The following is a 20,167-nucleotide window of genomic DNA, read 5'->3' as shown; positions in this document are numbered from 1 at the left end:
TTACCTCTGTCTGTGCCAACTATCCAGGGTCCACCCATGATAGTTTCATATTCTGAATGTCACCCCTAAACCGGGACTTGGAAGCTGACAGGCATGGCAACACATGGCTCATTGGTGAGTACAAATGCCTGTGCACATGCATGCATGTCACACACAGACAAATAGACAAACCCAACTAATAACAACCATTATCACCTCCCTGGGGACAGTGCCTAACCTCTGAGCACCTGCACGATGACGCCAATACGGAACCCCACAACACCACCCCAGGTAAGATACAACGCAGCCCATTTTGCAACTAGGGCCATAGTGGAGCGCACATTCAGAATGCAAAGTCACACTTCCGCTCTCTTCACCACTCTGGTGGACAGCTACTATATGCACCGCCAGTAGTGTGCAGGATCATTGTGGCAGCATGTTTCCTGCACAATGTTGCAACAGCGGTGGGGCGTACCAGTGAACATGGCGGTGCCCATACAACCCCAACCACATGCATGCCCACTGCGCATGGGAGGGGAAAGGGCACATGGTGAGGCTGTCCATACCCAGCTTGTGGCACAATTTTTCACCTAAAATCCCAGCCTGAGAATGGGTCCTTGGAAGTGCTACATTGTGTGCATCCCTAGCTACTTAAACCAACAAAATCCTGTGTGACCAAAAGGTACACATTCAAGATGCAGCATGACACTAAACCCATGCAAAATAGCACACCCAAATACTGGTATGTCACCTAAACCCTCCCAAAACCCATGTTACCTGGCCGACACACCACACCATGGCATGCAAGGTAAAAAGTCAAATGTAAATGCACAACAGATGACACAACTGTCACAAAGTGCACTTTGACAAATGGAAATATGTCCAAAACAATTCCCTCTGACACATCAAAATGAAACTGTACACAGAAACATCCATTTACCAGCATAACATATCATACACACAGGACCCAACAGTGACAATGTCAGACAGTGACCAATCACAATAGCACAAGTGCCTCAATGTGACAAAGCCACCACATGGACCCCTTCCATCTTGAGTGGGTCTCTGCCAGATAGAGGAGGCAGCGTAATGCATACAGCATGAAGGATATCAATGATGGAGACAGGCAAGGTAATAGATGAAGATGTAAAACCATAAAATACACATTTACCAATATCCAAAGCAAAATGCATGCTAAATATGCAATGGTCAAACAATCATTCATCCCCTCAAGGGGTGTAAACACAGGTTGAACTTCATACTGGCCACAGAAATGATGGAAATCCAATGCCTCTGTGTGAGTTACTGTCACACGTTGCCCTCCTTGCAAGCCCATGGAAAGGGGAAGCAGGAGTGGCTTATGTGTCTGGACCCCGAGCCACAAACACAAACACAAGGCAAGCCTGTATGGGTCCAGCTGGAACACACAGTGGATGCCTACGGGTGCCACACAAAGCAACACACTGTTACATGATTGCACAATAGACCAAAAAAGAATACAAAATAAAAAAAATAAAGAAAATGGCCATGGTGGACCGGGGGGCACACATGCGTGGATGTTGAGAAAAAAAAAACCTCCATGGGTTCATGGCCTGCACATCTAGCCTAAAGTGGGAGAGCTGTCGCAGCTGTCGGCACCCTCTGGTGTAACATTAGGAGGTGAGCATAGCAAGGGAGGCTGACCACTCGTAGCCCTGGTATGCTCCTCAATGGCAGCAAGCACGCAGGCCTGAAAGGTCTGATTCTGTATGATTACAGTACGGCGGTCCCCATGCAGCACCTCACGTGTTGCATGGAGTTCCGCCTGCAAGGCCTTAGGTGATGCACGGATCTCCTCCTGAGTTACATGGAGTTCCACATGCAAGGCCTCACGTGATGCATGGATCTCCTCCCGGGTTGCATGGAGTTCAGCAGAGATGTTGTGTGTCAGCTGCTCCATCTGCTTTTCTGCCCGTCTACTACTGGCTACCTCAAGTGCAGCCAGAATAGTTCTGAGGGAGATGTTCTCTTCCCTCAGGGCATCCCGGTGGGCCTCTGCAGCCATGGCTGTGCGCAGAGCCCCCAGTTCAGCCCGTCGGTTCCTGTTGGCGGCCAACATATTCAGCCTGTGCGAGCCGCATGTGGACTGCATTGCCTGCTGCTGGAGCTCCAACTGCCTTTCAGGGGGGAGAATGGAATTGGCCACCCTTTTCACGTCCTGAGCCATCATCTCACATGATGCCCCCTGTTGCTGTGCAATGGCATACATGGAATTCTCCCACACAGTATTCCCGGGTGGCACACGGCCACCGCGTTGCCGGACACCACACCTGTCGGGCCCAATGTTCGACAGAATCACCTGAGGTACCCTTTGGGAATACTACAGGCAATTAGGACTACAAGTGTAAGCACAATTTCACCTTTGGTACAAGCCTGTACTACAGAGTAAAGTGGTAGTGATGGTGACCAACCAATACAGTGATACAAGTAAACACTTACTGAAGGTTTCTTGGTAAAAGGAAATACATTTATTTACTCAGTCAGTTAGAAAACATTACCCTAGCATAAGCAGCTCAATATCACACACTAATAAACCACAAAAATCCAAGCGGAAAGTAAATGAACAAGTTTAGCTCCAAAATGAAGTAGTAGCAAAATGGCACTTCAGATACTTAATAAAGGAGGGAAAAGACAAGGTTATAAGAATAAACAGCCCAAATACATTCATAGGCAGGGCAAAGGGTTCCAGTTAAATACAACCAGCAATTCTTCTCAATGGGCGTGTGCCAAAGTCAATGGTTCTGAGTCTTTTGTGTAGGATAGCACTGTTCTGGTAAGTAACGGTTAAGTCTTTGCCACAGATATTAGAAGAATTTGGCTAGGCAAAAAGTTTGATGAATGTTTAGGGAAGGACAAGCCTATGTAGTTGAGGAAAGTTTCACACACTTTCTCGATGGGTGAAAATATTTCCAGACCGCGTTTGCACAGTACCTTGTCAATGAAGAAAGCTTTAGCTGAGGCAGTTGTTCCTGGCAGTTCGAGCAGATCTCTCTGTTCCTGAGCTTCAGTCGTGGGGACAAGAAGGAGGACGTTGGGAGGTTCCTGCACTGCCCAGGGAAGAGGCCAAAAGCTGTAGCAAGACGTTGGTTTAAGGTGTGAGTGCCTTAAAGTCCACACGCTGGTTTCCTTCCCTCTGGCTATCCAGTTTTCAACAGCACTCTGATGAAAATTCGACCAGATGGGGACGGTGTCCATGTGGCTTGCGAGTTGGTTGTTCCCACCAAACTCAAGTGAAGACGTTAAGCTTGAAGGGCTTCTCTGTCGTTGGAGTTTCAGGCAATTCAGACCTGCAGCAGGGCTTCACCAGTTGTCCAGGAGTTGCAACAGTCCTCTTCCTTCCTCTCCTCTTCGGTTCTTTTGTTCCAGTGGTCGACTCTGCTTTCCAAGTCCCAAAGACCTGCTTTTAAACAGTTTTCCCTCATTCGTTCCAGCCTGGCTGTCACTCACACAGCATGGTGGCTGTCCTTGCTGGACAGCCAGCCCGCCAATCATGCCAGAGTGCATTCAGGTCTCCTAGGAGACTAAGCACTAGGGAGTTTCGGGCACCTCCCTCATATCCTGTCCACCCCAGACACTCAGGCGCCAGAGGAGGGCGTCAGCACTGAAGCCTGCCAAAGGCAAACAAAGGAACTAAACCTGGTTTGGTGCGCAGAGACAAACACAAGAAGGACCTTTCCTAAAAGAAATGGCGAAAAAAGATGACCAGAGTCTGTTTTTACAGATAGGTCGTCGGTGCCATATTGAAAAACATGGCTCACCCGATTTTTAGCTACCGTTGTTAGTGGTCGGGAAAAATCATGGTAGTTTGATCTAAACCACTGTCACCAGCCATTTAAAGTAGGAAAGGGTAACATTTTACTGTTACATGAGTGTTTTGACTCAGAGGAAGCTAGGCAACCCCTCCAGCACTCTATAGGAAGATAGTATGTGCTGGGTCAGTACATTTAAAAAGACTAGTAAAGTCAATTTAACGTTACAGGCTCTGGGAAACAGTGGTCAGTCCCAGAGAAGGTGTTTAAACCTTGGGAAATCTGAAAGACAACCCTGTGCCACTGCACTGAAGGTGTTGTGTGGCACACCGAAAAAGATGATACCTATGGACTTGTTTTAAAACTCCATAACCAAAGAACTCAAAAGTAAAACACATTGAAAATGAAAATTTCAAAGCCCCAAAATATAGCAAAAGAGCTGGAGGGCTCTAAGGTAGAGGAAATTAAGCACTTGTGTGAGACATCTCCCTAACAGTGAGAAACATAACTGTGCTGTCATATGCTGACAGTCCTTTTCCTTCCTCTCCTCTCCGGTTCTTTCATTCCTGTGGTCGACTCTGCTTTCCAAGTCCCAGAGACCTGCTTTTAAACAGTTTTCCCCCATTCATTCCAGCCTGGCTGTCACTCACACAGCAGGGTGGCTGTCCTTGCCAGACAGCCAGCCCGCCAATCACGCCAGAGTGCATTCAGGTCTCCTAAGAGGCTAAGCACAGGGAGTTTTGGGCACCTCGCTCACATCCTGTCCACCCCAGACACCCTGGCGCCATAGGAGGGCTTCAGCACTGAAGCCGGCCAAAGGCCAATGAACAAAGGGACCAAACCTGGTTTGGCGCGCAGAGACAATCACAAGAAGGACCTTTCCTAAAAGAAATGGTGAAAAAGATGACTGGAGTCTGTTTTTACAGAATGGTCTGGGGCGCCATATTGAAAAACATGGCTGACCTGATTTTCAGCTACTGTTGTTAGCGGTCGGGAAAAATCACGGTAGTTGATATAATCCACTGCCACCAGCCATTTAAAGTAGGAAAGGATAACATTTTACTGTTACATGAGTGTTTTGACTCAGGGGAAGGTAGGCAACCCCCCCAGAACTCTATGGGAAGATAGTGTGTGCTGCGTCAGTAGATTTAAAGAGACTAGTAAAGTCAATTTAACTTTACATGCTCTGGGAGACAGTAGTCAGTCCCAGAGAAGGTAGTTAAACCTTGGGAAGTCTGAAAGACACCCCTGTGCCACTGCACTGAAGGTGCTGTGTGACACACAGAAAAAGATGATGCCTATGGGGTTGGGTTAAAACTCCATAACCAAAGAACACAAAAGTAAAACACACATCAAAATACATGAAAGAGTAGGAAAAAAAGCTCACACTCTTTCCAGGTCAAAAAATCAAATCCCAGAAATCCAGCAAAGTTGCTGGGGGTATCAAAAGGTAAGGGAAATTAGCACATATTGAGAATTCTCCCTAACACCCAAGGATACCTGCAGGACTGCATTCCTCCCTTGCTGAGCTGCCCCAGGAACAGGAGCAAACAGTGTGGAGCATGACCCTGCATCGTAACCGCCACAGATGGATGTACCAACACTGACTGGCCCCGTGAGGGGTGTAGCCCCCCTGCAGGTGTGTCAGACAGAACAGCATCCCAGCAGAATCACTCACCTGCGACAGCAATGAGGGTTCAATGTCCGATTCCGTACCAGAGGCAAAGGCATCCTCAGAGGTGTACTCAAAGACACCCCTGGCCAGGATGGTCTGGATCACCAATGAATTTTCGTAGGCTACTACACTATATCCTCCACTAGTGCCTGGTTGTGGCTCTGAATCCATCACCCCCTCCACCATCTCCTCCTCCTCCACGTCCTCCTCCACTGCATCCAGTGCCTCATCAGCTGCAGAAAATAAAAAGAAGACATGAACACACATGTTAACAGCATAGGCCACACACATATGTATCACAATGTTGACAGCCAACACATGAACCAGCCATGTCACACATGACACAAACTCAGGCACGCAGTGTCAATGAGATGGAAGGGGAGCCAGAAAGAAGGCATTGATGCATGTGAAATGGCAAAATGATACATGTACTGCATGTTGCATTGCACCAAAATCACAGACAAGCTTGTGGCTGGCATAGTCTGTCCACAAACATGACAGATGCCAACACACAGATGGCACGTAGCATAGCCATGCCCGAACTGTCATACCAGATCCAGATGGCAGGTCAATACTACTCTCCATGAGCCATGTACAATGAATGTCATTTGAAGTTTCATTGAAATCACAATGATAAAACACACATGTGTCACAGGCTGCAACGATGCTAGGGTGTTGAAATACAGTGAAGGAAGGCACTTGGATTCATCAATGGAAGGTCACCTTGACATCACGCACGTGAATAGGCATGTGTAAGAGGAGAACAGGGTTCAGAAGTGTGTGTGTGCAGTGCAGTACATGTGTCTGTGCTCAACTATCATTGAGAACACAGATGCAGTAAAGTGAACATCGTGGACTGATGGCAGTGTAATGGCAAGTGCAGTCATCCTGTGTGAAGTGTGGGCAGTGTGTCTTAGGGACACAGTAAACCCCACCCCCAGGTGGGGGGGATGGCTTGGAGGCAGTGCATGTGTCAAAATGGTTGCTCCGAGTACCATGTTGTAGCAGACAGTGTGGGCATGTGTCAATTGAATTCTCTCAGTCAACAGGGACTACAGCAGGGGAGAGGAGGACAGAGAGCACAACACACGAGGAAGCATCAGAAGTGCCTCAGCCCCGGAAAAGCTACAACAGCAGTTGCATAGAGGCAGGGAGGCTGCACCAGAGGGAGGCTTGTGCCCGACATAGACGAGAACCCCAAACTAATGGCCATGAGGAGCAACTGACCCTGAGTGAGCAGGAAACAGATGATCAGATATCATGAGATACTGGAGATGGAGTTGAATGCATGACTTGGCCAGGACCCATCAGGGCTTGCTTGAAATGCACAGGGTCCAGGAATGAACACTCATAGGCACTATGAGCCTGTGCCATCAGCACAGTCGAAGTGAGATACCCTGCACCAAGGCCAAAGGACGTACCACACAGTCCTGGTCTGGCAGAGTTGCAGAGTGAAGAGTGTATGTCCACAGAAAAACGGATACAGCCTGTTGCAGTAGTCTGCCATAGGAATTGGCAGTCCCATGGGGACAGTGAGCTGTTGGGGAATGGAGAGGTAAGGAAGAATGCCTCTGAGGAGGTTCAGGTAGCAGGGTGTTCTCACAGAGACGTCAGTCATGTGACGATAGAAGGCGCGTGATGAGTGGAAGATCATCACAGACAATCCGCAACCATAGGTTGGAGCAAGATTAGGGCCAAGAGAGGCAGCACAGAGATTGTCATGGAAGGAGGGAGCAGGTGTGGTGATGAGGATTGCCTCTGTGTGCAGCACATGGTTTGTATGCAGTCTGCATGACTACGAGCACGTATCGTATCAGTCCAACTTCACATGGGTCACAAATGGCAGTCATGACTACATGGCCTGAACACACACATGGCCTGAACACACACGTATCAACACTCACCGGACATTGACCCATAATCTGGCAGGCCTTCCACGCCTTGGACCAACTCCACTGCGATGAAATCAGTAGTGATCTCCTCATGTGGAGTGAGGTCTTCGTCCTCTGATGGTGTCCCACTGCCAGTCACCAGAGTAGAGGCAAACTAAGCAGCTAGCTTGCCTTTTGCTCAGCGTCAGAGGTCATTCCAATGCTTCTGGCAATCATCTGCTGTGCGCCTTTCATATCTCAAGGCACTAAAATGGTCTGCGATGCACTGCCAGTGGGCCCTGCACTGAGCAGGGGTATGTTTACTCCCTGACATCACCAGCATGTCGCGGCCATGTTCCAACACGTAGCCCACATGAGCGTCCAGTTCCTCTTGACAGAAACTCCGCTTTCTTGACTTGGAGTCCTGAGCCGTGTCTGGGGTCCCAGCCTGTTCTGCTGGAGCATGCTTCTTCCTCTTGGTAGGTGGTGTGGACCCTGAGTGGCCTGTGCCACTCTGGTCAGTAGCGGCTGAAGCGCAGGTGGACTGGCCAATGGAAGTAGGCAATGACACGATGACTGAAGGTCGGCCTGCAGGTATCGGCAGCTGGGTGCTGTTGCCAGCACCCTGCGCCGCACCTGCCTCAGTTTCAAGGGCCGGGACCAACAAAGTCCTGGCTGGGTGACTCAGAGCCAGGGTGGTGTCAACTGCAGCTGCCCTGCAGCTTCCACACCCTGGCTGCTCGGGGCAGCAGATGACACTGCTACCCCAGATCCAAGTGACCTGGTGACAGCAACTTTCACCACACGTGCCTTGGCCTTCCCGACTCGGAAATCGGCCTATGAGTCGTCCTGTGGCTGTTCCGGGACCAATCCAGTGCGGGCTGGCTGACCCTGAGCCGTGGTGGTGTCAGCTGCCCCTGCAGCTTCCACACCCTTCCTGCTCGTGACAGCAGAGGGCACTGCTTGTTGGGTCTGACAGGTGCTGGGATTGCAGCAGCAGCTGCATTTCCCTGACCCGTTTGTGGGGGGTGCATAGCTGTCCCTGCATGTGTCTGGAGACCCTGCCCTCATGGAACACCCTGGCCACCTCACCCACTGTGGCCACTTTGGCCCCCTGGCCATGTCCCCCACCGCGGCCACCTCTGGGAGGTCACCCAGCTTTACCCACGTGCCCTGCATTTTGGTGCCTGCTCTGAAGCCATTGCCAGTGATCCTGTTGCTGTGACCACCTCTGCTGATCCTGAAGACTCCTGACTGCCATTCCATTGCTCCACTGCCCAGCCCCAGGACCACCCGCCCACCCCCTCTCTGCCGGGGGGTTGCCACTTGCCTCAGATGAAGATGCGTTAGACATGGCAACCCCCCGGCAGAGAGGCAGAGGGCTGTCAGCTTCTCCACAGAAGTGGGCATCCTGGTGGAGCAAGTCCTGGGGCATTATGATGCCCTCTTCATTGGACCATCCCGGTCCAGGACCCGCAACAAGGCCCGGCACCTCCTCAAGGCTGCTGATGATGGAGCGAGGTGCCTGGGCCGGTTGTCCACCAATGAGATGCGGGTCCTGGAGCGCATGGACCCAGCGCTGCATGCCCAGATCTTGGATTAGGTGCTCCGTCTGGAGTCGACTGATAAGTGTTCATGTGTTCTTGTCCGCAATAATGCATGTGTATGTTGACTTGTGGCTGGAGTGTTCACTTTGGCCTCATGTCTGGCATGCCTCCTGTACAGATGTCTGTGTGCATGTCCCTGACAGTGCTGCATGTGAGTCCATTGAAGCCTGACCCACTTCAATGGTTCTGTGTTGGAATGCTTGATGCGCACCAGCATGTAACGCGGTGCACATGTTTGCATACCTGTGTCTGGACTGGGGCATGCGAGAGGTGTGACACATGGGTGCTAATGTCACCATCATGGACATGCATGGTGTACATGTGCGTGTGTTTGAGTAGTGAGCGTGTGACTGGCCAACCCCATGGATGCATGACACATAAGCATCTCAATGTGTGATTGACACATGCGGACCAGTTGTCCCAAGTGCACTGTGATGGGAGGTCTACATGGCCTGATACATGACTGTCAGGTGATGTGTGTGTATGTGATGTGCATGTACCATGATGCATGTGAGGTTCAGCCCCTCCTCTGATGTGCTTGCAGTGCCTTGTACATGGATGTGAATGTTTGTTGCACATGGCATACATGATTGTGCAATTGTGTTGCTTGCACTGACCTGTGTGTTGGGGGGGATGATGGTTGTGATATTTGACACTGCCACTCATGTGCATTTGCTTTGTTCCAAGCAGACATTTTTTCAGGACACTGATACTTGTGTTCTATGTCTCCCTATCCACAGCAACGACTGAGGAAGAGAGCGGAGGTGGCGCTGTGGAGCACTGCCGCAGGGATGCCTCCACCAGGCACTGACGCAAGGTCTAGTTGTCCTCCCAGGTTAGGTCATCTTCCGGGAGCGAGGACGCTGGTGCCGCGTCAGATTCATCGGCCGCAGCTGCTGAGAGGAAGCCCAAGAGGGTGAAGTTGGCCGTGGGCTCCTCGGCAGTGGGAGGGGCAGGTGACACCACACAGGGGCAATCGGATGCGGAAGACAGTGGGGAGTCATCCAAGTTGGTGGTGGTGGAGGAGGAGGAGGGGGCCTCATCAGCCCAGCACATGGGGCCCAGCAGGGGTGATGAGGTAGGTGTTCCTGGTTCAGTCCAGTGGCAGGGGCCGGAGCCAGTGCAGGACACCGTGGAGGGGCCTGTGACTGACCTTGTCCCTGACTCTCGGACTGCTTCAGCATGCACCTGCAAGCATGCCTCAGGCCGGACCCGTCCACAGGTAGCAGATGTATCCACGTCAACTGATCTTCCAACACCTGCGGACGAGGCAGAGAGGCGGGCGGAGTTCCTCAAGGAGACTCACAGGGAGTTTGAGCGGAGCATGGAGGAGTCCCTGCGGGCCCTCGAGGGTAGAGCACAGGCCCGCCTCTGGGAAATAGACGCAGAGTTCGATGATGCCCTGGCCGGAACTTTTGGCCGAAATGGTGAGTCATAGAACTAGTCCGCTGCCTTTGTAAATAGTTATTTAGTGGTAGGTTTCCATTATTTTCTTTATGATTTGGAGTTCACGGACTTTGCTCCACATCTGGTGAATAGTTTTTTATTAGGGTTTTATAGGATGTATATTTGGATTTAGGGATCATGGACCCTTCAGCCTTGTACATAGTTGGACATGTTTTAATTTATTTGGATTTTTGTTCACCATGGAGTAATGGTTTTTTATGATTTTGGTTTGCAATTGGAGGACAATCATTGGCATGGACCAGTTTTTGGAGTTTCAACTTTTTTAATAACACATTTCTTTTTGTTACAAATTTCATTTTAATTTGCATTCTATTCATTATCATTTTCATGGCTAGCTTTCAGTTGGTGTGATTTTTGGTACTTAATACATTTTTAACCCTTACAATCAAAGTGGTGTCTGCTCTCAATGGTTTGGTGCATTTGTCACTCTTCATTGACTCTGTTACATGTCCTTGCTGTTGAGCAATGTTGGTCATGTGTTTGCAAACATGCATGTGTGCATTTGTGATTCACATGCTATGGGGCATTTACTGGGGGGTAGGACCAATGGATGGATGTTGTGTTGCACTGTGGGGGGCAGCATGGGGTGGCATTTTGGTGGACATTTGCTAGATGATGGCATGGTGTACATATGTGGGGGCTGAGGGGACATGAGTTGGGGCCTGCCTGCAGGTTGCCGTCACTCATGGGGGTGGGGGACATGAGTCTGGGCCTGCCTGCAAGTTGCCATCACTGTTGGGGGTGGGGTCATGAGCCTGGGCCTGCCTGCAGGTTGCTGTCACTGGTGGAGGTGGGGGGACATGAGTTGGGGCCTGCCTGCAGGTTGCCATCAATGGTGGGGAAGGGGAACATGAGACAGGGCCTGCCTGCAGGGTATGGTCCCATGTTGGCTGCCTGCAGGGTATGGTCACAGGTGATGGGGAGCATCCCTTGTGGTGTGGGCTGCCTGCAGGGTATGGTCACGGGTTTTGGGGGGTCCCTTCTGGTGTGGGCTGCCTGCAGGGTATGGTCCCATGTAGGCTGCCTGTGGGGTATGGTCACGGATGATGGGGGGTCCCTTGCGGTGTGGGCTGCCTGCGGGGTATGGTCCCATGCTGGCTGCCTGTGGGGTATGGTCACGGGTGATGGGGGGTCCCTTGTGGTGTGGGCTCCCTGCAGGGTATTGTCCCATGTGGCCTGCCTGTGGGGTATGGTCACGGGTGATCCCTTGTGGGGTGGGCTGCCTGCGGGGTGTGGTCCCATGTGGGCTGCCTGTGGGATATGGTCACGGGTGATAGGGTGGGTTCCTTGTGGTGTTGGCTGCCTGCAGGGTATGGTCCCATGAGGGCTGCCTACGGGGTATGGTCATGGGTGATGGGGGGTCCCTTGTGATGTGGGCTGCCTGCTGGGTATGGTCCCATGTGGGCTGCCTGTGGGATATGGTCACGGGTGATCGGAGGTAGCTTGTGGTGTGGGCTGCCTGCGAGGTATGGTCCAATGTGGGCTAACTGTGGGGTATGGTCACGGGTGATGGGGGGGTCCTTGTGGTGTGGGCTGTCTGTGGGGTATGGTCACGGGTGATGAGGCAATCCCTTGTGGTGTGGGCTGCCTGCAGGGTATGGTCCCATCTGGGCTGCCTGTGGGGTATGGTCACGGGTGATGGGGGCTCCCATGTGGTGTGGCCTGCCGGCGGGGTATGGTCACGGGTGTAGTGGGTCCCTTGTGGTGTGGGCTGCCTGTGGGGTGCTTTTGCGGCTGATGGCAGCACACGCTGCGCTTTTCACGCAATTTGGCTTGCGCAAGCGGGGTACGCGATTTCAAGGGAGTACCCGAGGCACTTTTCACGCTATTTAGCTGCCACGAGCAGGGTACGTGATTTTGTGGGGGTACGCGAGGCCAATTTCACGCGATTTGACTGCCACAAGTGGGGTATGCAATTTCGCACGGGTGCGCAAGGCCCTTTTCACACGGTTTGACTGGCGCGAGTGGGGTACGTGATTTTGCGGGGGTACGCAAAGCCCTTTTCACGTGATTTGGCTAGCACGAGCAGGGGAACACAATTTCGCAGGGGTACGCAGGGTCCTTTTCACGCAATTTGACTGGCGCGAGCAGGGTGCATGATTTCGCAGGGGTACACAAGCCCTTATCACGTGATTTAAATGGCGCGAGCGGAGTACGCAATTTTGCAGGGGTATGCAAGGTACTTTTCATGTGATTTGGCTGGCGCAAGCGGGGTACGCGATTTCGCAGGGGTACGCAAGGCACTTTTCACGCGATTTGGCTGGCACAAGCAGAGTACGCTCTGATTTTTCACACGATTGCGATGGAGGAGGGCTGTGTTCGGGGCCACGGATGGTGCGGGGCCTTGCGCCGTATTGGACATTTCACTGGCTTTTTCCTGCGCAAGGGGCGGTGTTGGGTGCACTACTGGTGCAGATGTATATTCACTGTGCCACGGCTGTGAATGGCTCAGGAAACCCATGAATATGCGTGGCACGCAGGTGCTGCTTTGTGCCCTGGCTGGCACACGCGTGGTGCACGCTCCCGCTCGGCGTGCAACGCTTGCACTGCTCTGGATTCTGTGAATTGGGCCGCATGTATGTAATCTTTGTTGTGTGAAGGGTCCAGTATCTTAGGTAAAAGTTGTTGACTATTTTGCATCAGTACCTTTTCTTTGACTAATTAACACTTTTGACATCACACAAACTGAATTTTATAGAGAAGAATATGCACCCTTAGCGTAGAAGTGTTTTAAACAATCAAAGCATTAAGAAATACGTACCAAAAGACAAGACTTTTGATGGTTTCAAATCTTATTCTAAATGTGTATGTTAGGGTTCTAAGGCCACCCTATAGGTGGTTTGCTTTTTCTTCTTAATATCTCCCTACTTATGGATGTTGAGGAATTTGCACATGATTGTAGCAACATCCAATGTTCTAGACTTCATTGGTCTCTGTCGACATACAAGGATATCTCCTATTTATCAATGTATTTAGACCATAAAGAGGTTTTGACTATTCTACACTCTATTCTCTCTTCAAGCAAGATCTTCTAGAAGACTGATATGAATGTGGAAAGCAGCATAATGTGGTCATCTTGGAAAACTGTAATGTTATTTTTAAGATAGAATTAACAAAGCAATTGAATGAATATCCCTTTCAATATCACCCCCCTATAATTTTCTAAGATTACTGGTACTGAACAGAAAATAAACAAGGCTTGATTTAATGTCGTCTTGGAGTTTAGTCTCCTTAAATGGTAGGATTTCTAAACATATTCCTGCCTGTCATGCCTAGGCAAACAGCGGAGCAAACTCAATAATAGGTACAATTTAGGTACATAGTCATTCTGACTGTTTGATTTGTTTCATCAGTTTAATTTAAAAAGCACTAAGGTAAGTGATCATGTCTTTATCTGCTAATTTTCCTGAAAATGTACATATTGTCAACACTTGTTAATTTATTAATAATCTCTCTGCTAATAATGGAGGGAATAGATTACGCCGGACCCATGAAAGTATCAAAACAATCGGCCTCATTAGGAGTCCGCCGGTCTGGAATCTGTTGTTTCCGTGACAGTGGTGAAACCATTACCGCGTCCGCATGCATGCGGAAATAAGGTGCGATTACGGTTTGTCGGTCGCGCACAGCAGACCATTGCAGAAACGGTGACACCGCCAGCACGGAAACACCCATGGACATGGATGCACCGTGAACCACAGCAGTGGTATATCCGTATCCACCCCGCCATCACAAAAACAGACAAACTGGTTCCAGAAACACTGTGATCGCAAATACCGGAAGCAGAGCAGTGGCCATTACGTAAACCACAATCCACTGCCATCCTCTGAGACCACATGGCTTAGTACCTCTGGGAACTGCTACAATCGACCAGTAGGATGGCATCGTACATCCCAGCCACCGACAGCAGAAGCCACGCTTCATTGAGCCCGAGTTGACTGTGGAACATGCCTCTATGTAAAGGTGCAGCACCTAGCAGAGCTGCAAGGAGATCTGGGCAGAAGCAGCACGAACGTGAACCGCTGTTGGAGTGACTGTGCGCACGGTAAAGGATTGCCACAAGCGGTGGGACGATTTCCGGCTGCCAGTGCGCAACCTAATTGCAGCACACCGCCAGCACAGCACTGGCACAGGTGGAGGGCCTGCATCACCCCTGAAGCTCCAGTCATGGGAGGAGAGGTGCAGCTGTGTCCTGCATCTCGAAGGAATCCAGGGCATAGGCGATGCAGAGGCCAAAGTCAGCCCAACTTGCGATGCTGGTAAGTACACAGAGTCGAAAGCCACGAGTGTGAATGTCCCTCCCCCAGCCAGGCCCTGAGTGACCCAACGCATCCATCAATGACCCACTCACCCCCCCAGCCAGGCCAGAGTGACCTAACGCATCCACCATTGACCCACTCACCCCCCCAGCCAGGCCCGAGTGACCCATCACATCCACCAATGACCCACTCACCCACTTAGTGGGGTTAGTTGGTTGGGGCCTGGTTGGGGGGTAGGTGCATTGGGGAGGTGGGTGGGCACGGGTGTTCTACTTTTCCATCCAGTTCCCCTTACCCCTGTATTGTTGAGAATAAAAGGTTGTGCAAATTCAACTGACGAGTGGACATCCATGATTTCATGTGCATTCAATCCATTTAATGTCATGCAAAATAAATGATTTGCATGATGTGCATGTTCAGTCTCTCAAAAGACATTGTGAATGAGTGCTTCCCATGCTTGTTGCCCATCCTGGCCAACCCTGGCGGGGAGTGCACTCATCCCATTACCATCGTCGTCATCATCATTGTCATCACCATCATCATCATCCTCTGTGTCCGGGGGCAGTGGAATGTTCCTGCGTATGCACAGATTGTGCAACATGGCACATGCAAGCACTATTCTCCCCCTCTTGTCTGGGCTGTACAGAAAGGCACCACCAGATTGGCTCAAGCAGCGGAACCTGGCCTTGAGTAATCCAAAGGTACGCTCTATTATGCCACGTGTGCGTATGTGTGCCCTGTTGTAGGCCTCCTCATGCCTGTTCCTTGTCCTTCGTATGGGCGTCATCAGCCATGGTGTGAGTGCATATCCTGCGTCACCTACATGGGAGTGGAAGCACGGGCACATGTCAGTGTTTGTGGTTTCGTAGTCAGATTTAGATACAGTGCAATCATGTACCGTTTGTGGATCTGTCATATGGGGCATCTTGTGATCGTAATTGGAGCACTATACGATTCCAAGGCCATTGATGGTCACATTGGTGCATTGGTATTGGGCAACAGCTTGTTGCAGGCAAGTCAATGCCGTGAGTTCATGTGTGGTTGGTGACAATGGCATTGTGCTGTGATGGCCACACACACACCAGTGAGACAATGGTCACTGTGATATTGTGGTCAATGCACACTGCCGGGAAAGCCCACATCGTGTGCATTGTGGGTGCACAGGAGCATTGGGCGGGCAAGGGATCCACATCCTCATGTCGGCCTTGCTTGTGGTGCAACAACATGTCTAGGGTGTGCATGGCCGTTGGCGGCGAGGTACTTGCACACTTTGGCATTTTGGAATGTGAAGTGATGCACTGTTTGGGGTGTGGTGACTGTCCATGCCCTTGCCCAAGGGTCATGCATTGGCCGTCGTACTTACCCAATAGCCATGTGCTTTGTCCTGTATAACATTCCATGTAGCTTGGCAATGTCGAATTCTGCAGGGCCCCCGGGAAACGTGACCCCGGGAAACGTGCACAGCAATAGGTAATCACTTGCCCAGCGTCAGATACCATCTGGACATTCAGTGAGTGGTATTATTTCCTATTGTGTACCCCGCCTCCATTGCTTGTGGAACTGTCAGCTCTATGTGGGTGCAGTCTAATGCACCTATGCAATTTGGCATGCCGCGATGGCATGGAAGGCCAGTTTGGTGGCAATGACCTGGGCAGGGATAAGGGGGAGGGAAATGTACTCTGATGCATGTGTCAGCAGCACAGCCAGTACCTGGTCAAGTATTCTGGAAAAACAGGGTTGTGACTGCCCATGCAGCTCACCAACAGTGTGCTGATATGTTCCAGTTCCATGGAAATGCAGTACCGAGACTACCTTCAGCAGGGGGGGATTGCAGTCCGGATGCCGATGCGGCTGCTGATGTCCTCCTCGATCACGGTGACGATGGACATGATTGATGGACGGTCAAGCCGGTATAATGTGTGTATGTGCTCTGGGGTCAGGTTCCAGGATGAGGCCCTGACGCGGGGTATTGGAGGCTGCCTGCAGGGTCGTACCGGCTGCACGTTTATGTTTGCTATGGGTACGAGGTTCGCAATTTGCCACCTGTGCCTCCTCCTCCTCTGCACCACTGCTGCCACAATGTGCACTGCTGCCTGTAGATTCAGTAGCCCGAATGCTGCTACTGCGGCTGGCTGCATGGAGGTGGCCTCGGTTTGGGTGTGGGCCTTTTGTAGGCTCCCAGTTGCCTGCAGGGTGCATTTGAGCTCATTTTGTGCACCTGTGGCCTTATTCAGCTCACCTGCCACTGTTTACCACCAGCTCTGCGGTGCCGGAGGTACTGCCACGATGTTCACAGTGTTTCAGCCATTTTCTGGGCAGTGTTTCCGTGTCCGTGCCACTTGTAATGTTCACAGTGTTATGCATTGTCGGTAACTGGGGGTGCGTCTGTGTGTCGTTGCGCTGTTTCCACCTATGCAAATTCAGGGTGCGTTGTCACCGCGGGGCTTGCTTTGAGGTGATGGTGTTTCTGGGATCGAAGGTCGGAATTAGCCGATCCCGTAAACGGTGGCGGTATGGTTTTACCGGCAGCGTTAAATCCGGACCGGCGCACTCGTAATGAGGCCCAATGACTGATAAATTGCATGAATTACCTGAAAAAGGTATTAAATCTCCATCCTTGTTAATCAAAACAATTTCTTTGAACAATGTTTTTGATTAAATAACAGGACATGATATGTGATTTGACTTTGAAACTGGCACATGGTCATTTTACTGACGAATTTCATAATCCTCATAGCTTTGATCTGGTGATAGTACTCGGAAGTAACAAGGAGATCTGGAATTAAAATATCTTTGTACTCAGGGAAACTGGTTTACTTTAATTAGAACTCAAACAAGCAGAAAATCCCAAAAATATTTAACAATTCGCTGATTACACATAAAAAAGGCAGGGAAGTGGCAAGATATGCCAGGAATATTATCCACAAAGAAACACGTGGGCTTCTGTTATCTGTTAACAGTTTATACATGCTTAAAACCTAACGTCCACATAAATCTGATACCAGACCAAATATGGATTCAAAATTCTAGAAAACTGTACAGTTACGTTAGTAGGAATGAGTGCACTACTTGTGTTTTGTTGGGGAATGGTCAAAGAAATTATGAAAAGCTGAATTCTGATAGCCTTGATGCTTATATGTTTATCAATGATTCTCTGGTTAACCGTACACATTTTTCTCATGTTCATATCTCCATGTAATTAAAACATGGATTTCATCTAGTGCTCCTGGACTGGGAGGTCTACGTTATGAAGTGTTTAAAGCGAACATAACTTTATGGTCTAGAATTGTGTCTGTTCTGTTCTCTGAGGTTATAGGATCTGGCTGATTGCTAACAATCTGGACTATGTCCTGTCATACCAATATAACGAAAATGGATGTTAAGATTTACCTGCGAACTTTCAGACAATTGCCTGGTTTGATGCTACTAGCAAGTGTTTTGTTCTCCGACTAAAGAAAGGTACAATTGGACTTGCGACCAGATGACAAAATAAATAAGAAGACTAATGATCTAGTGGACCCACATGGGTTTGTAGACCCCACACCAATTACAACAGCCGTGGAATCCACGCAGCTAATTCCACCCAAGTAAACAATGGCAACTGAAGCCAGTTAAACCCAATAATCCCGTAATTATGGCTCATACGGGTGAGGTCACTGACACAACACTTGAAATTGCATGTATAGCGGGCGAATTAAAGCCCAATGATGGGCCGCATTTGTCTACGCATTTGAATCCACGTATAGTCATGGAACACGTCCTATGTTCAGTGGCTGCCCAACAAAGTTTCTGCAAGGCTCACGATCTGCTAACAATAGCGGGCGAGGTTGATGATGATATCATGGATTTTATGGATATATCTAACAAATCCAGCTCTCCCTCTCATGACATCCTATACATATGCTCAAACAATGGGGCCCTAATACAGTTACATGAGAACCAAACACACAGTAACATATTGCCGCAGTTTGAGCAGTCACCAGATAATAATGTAGCGCCCCGCCCAGGGAGCCACAGTAACCCACAATCGACGGTAGTGCCGGACAAAACCCACATTCAATTTGTGGATGAATCCCCGTCATTTATTGCTCCCACACCACGGCGCTCCAGATTCCAGGAAGCAGTGCAGGACTCCCTTAGCCCTTTTGGCGGTGGCTAAATTATATGAAATTCTTGATGGGAAAGTAAGTCATCAAACAATGTTAGTGGACCAACTGGTCAGGAATGGAGGTGGCTCAAAAGTATATAGTGACATCAACAAACATGACCTCCTAACTCCAGCAGACGAGGGAAAAAATGTCAATTGCCCATCCAATGATCAAATAATGACACATCCCGAGGAGAGCGCTATTCAACCGAGTATATCTACTACATTGACATATGACATAGGGGTCACACAAGTTGCTTCAATACCTTGTGTTGAGAACCCAGAGAGTGTTGTAAATGTAGATGAAGACCAGCAATTACCAATAGTTGATAACAACAAAAAAGCAAGCCTGTTGATTCATTGACAACCACCAATCTGGTGGAGCCCACAGTACTCACTGTTTTTGAGTTGTTTTTGCCGACCCTCAGCAAACCTACAACTAAGCCCATTACGTTGCGCACTAGTAGTGCTTAATCGAGAAAATCCCTGAGACTAAGTGATAAAGATCGACTCCAACAGCTCAAGGGCAGGGCAAGGAAATTCATTAAGGCTCTTACCAGAATGGAGATACTTCAGGTCCTCTCGGCCGTAAATGCCAGCATCTCGATAACCCAAAATGATAGTCAGTTCCCATTAGCATATAAACCTTTGGATGATTTGGTGTCATTAACCACAAAAGTAACCCCAAGGAGTACCACAGAGACTGGCCAACAGCATCCACAGGTGGCAATTTCTTCAGTAATTTTAAGTGGTATTTCCAATGTTGATGATGCTATGACAGTACCTGTGGTTGATAAATCGAAGCGAGGTGGCCCTGTTCCACCCGAGGATAACTGAACTCAGAGAGGAGAGTCGAGCCTCCATGACTGCCTATATATCCCAGATTTCACCAGTGGCACAGGCAGTGGATACCCATTTAGTAGCTCCTGCCACTGTCATCCCCACACTGAATCCTATTGTCACATCCGCAATAACACAACCAGCAGTTACGAGAGAACCATTGAGAATCTCAATGTTTCCACAAGCAACACTTATGCAGGTGCCCCCCACTAACCGGGAAACTCCGGAGAATCGGCAACAAAATCAACCCCATTCAAACTCCTTATTGCATCTTCTATAGCGCCCATAACGATACCTAATTTGGTGGTGCCTCCCCCTCAAGACATAAGGGATATTATAAAGATGTCAATTAATGCATATTTGTTAGAAAATCAAGATAGGAGGCAAGTGTTTGGTACAATGCCACGTCCAACTTTTCTAGATGTGAGCCTTCTCTACCTCTAACTCCCTCTGGGTCAATCGTTTTTCAAAAAAACGAGCTGGGGGTAGATCTCTCTCTTTTGCTAGTGCCTCCCTCTGGAACAGCCTCCCTGC

Source organism: Ambystoma mexicanum, chromosome 10 (genome assembly GCF_040938575.1).
Source record: "Ambystoma mexicanum isolate Mex_15411 chromosome 10, UKY_AmexF1_1, whole genome shotgun sequence".
Lineage (NCBI taxonomy): Eukaryota > Metazoa > Chordata > Amphibia > Caudata > Ambystomatidae > Ambystoma > Ambystoma mexicanum.
The sequence above is the reverse complement of the archived record's forward strand: the minus strand, read 5'-3'. Positions refer to the sequence as shown.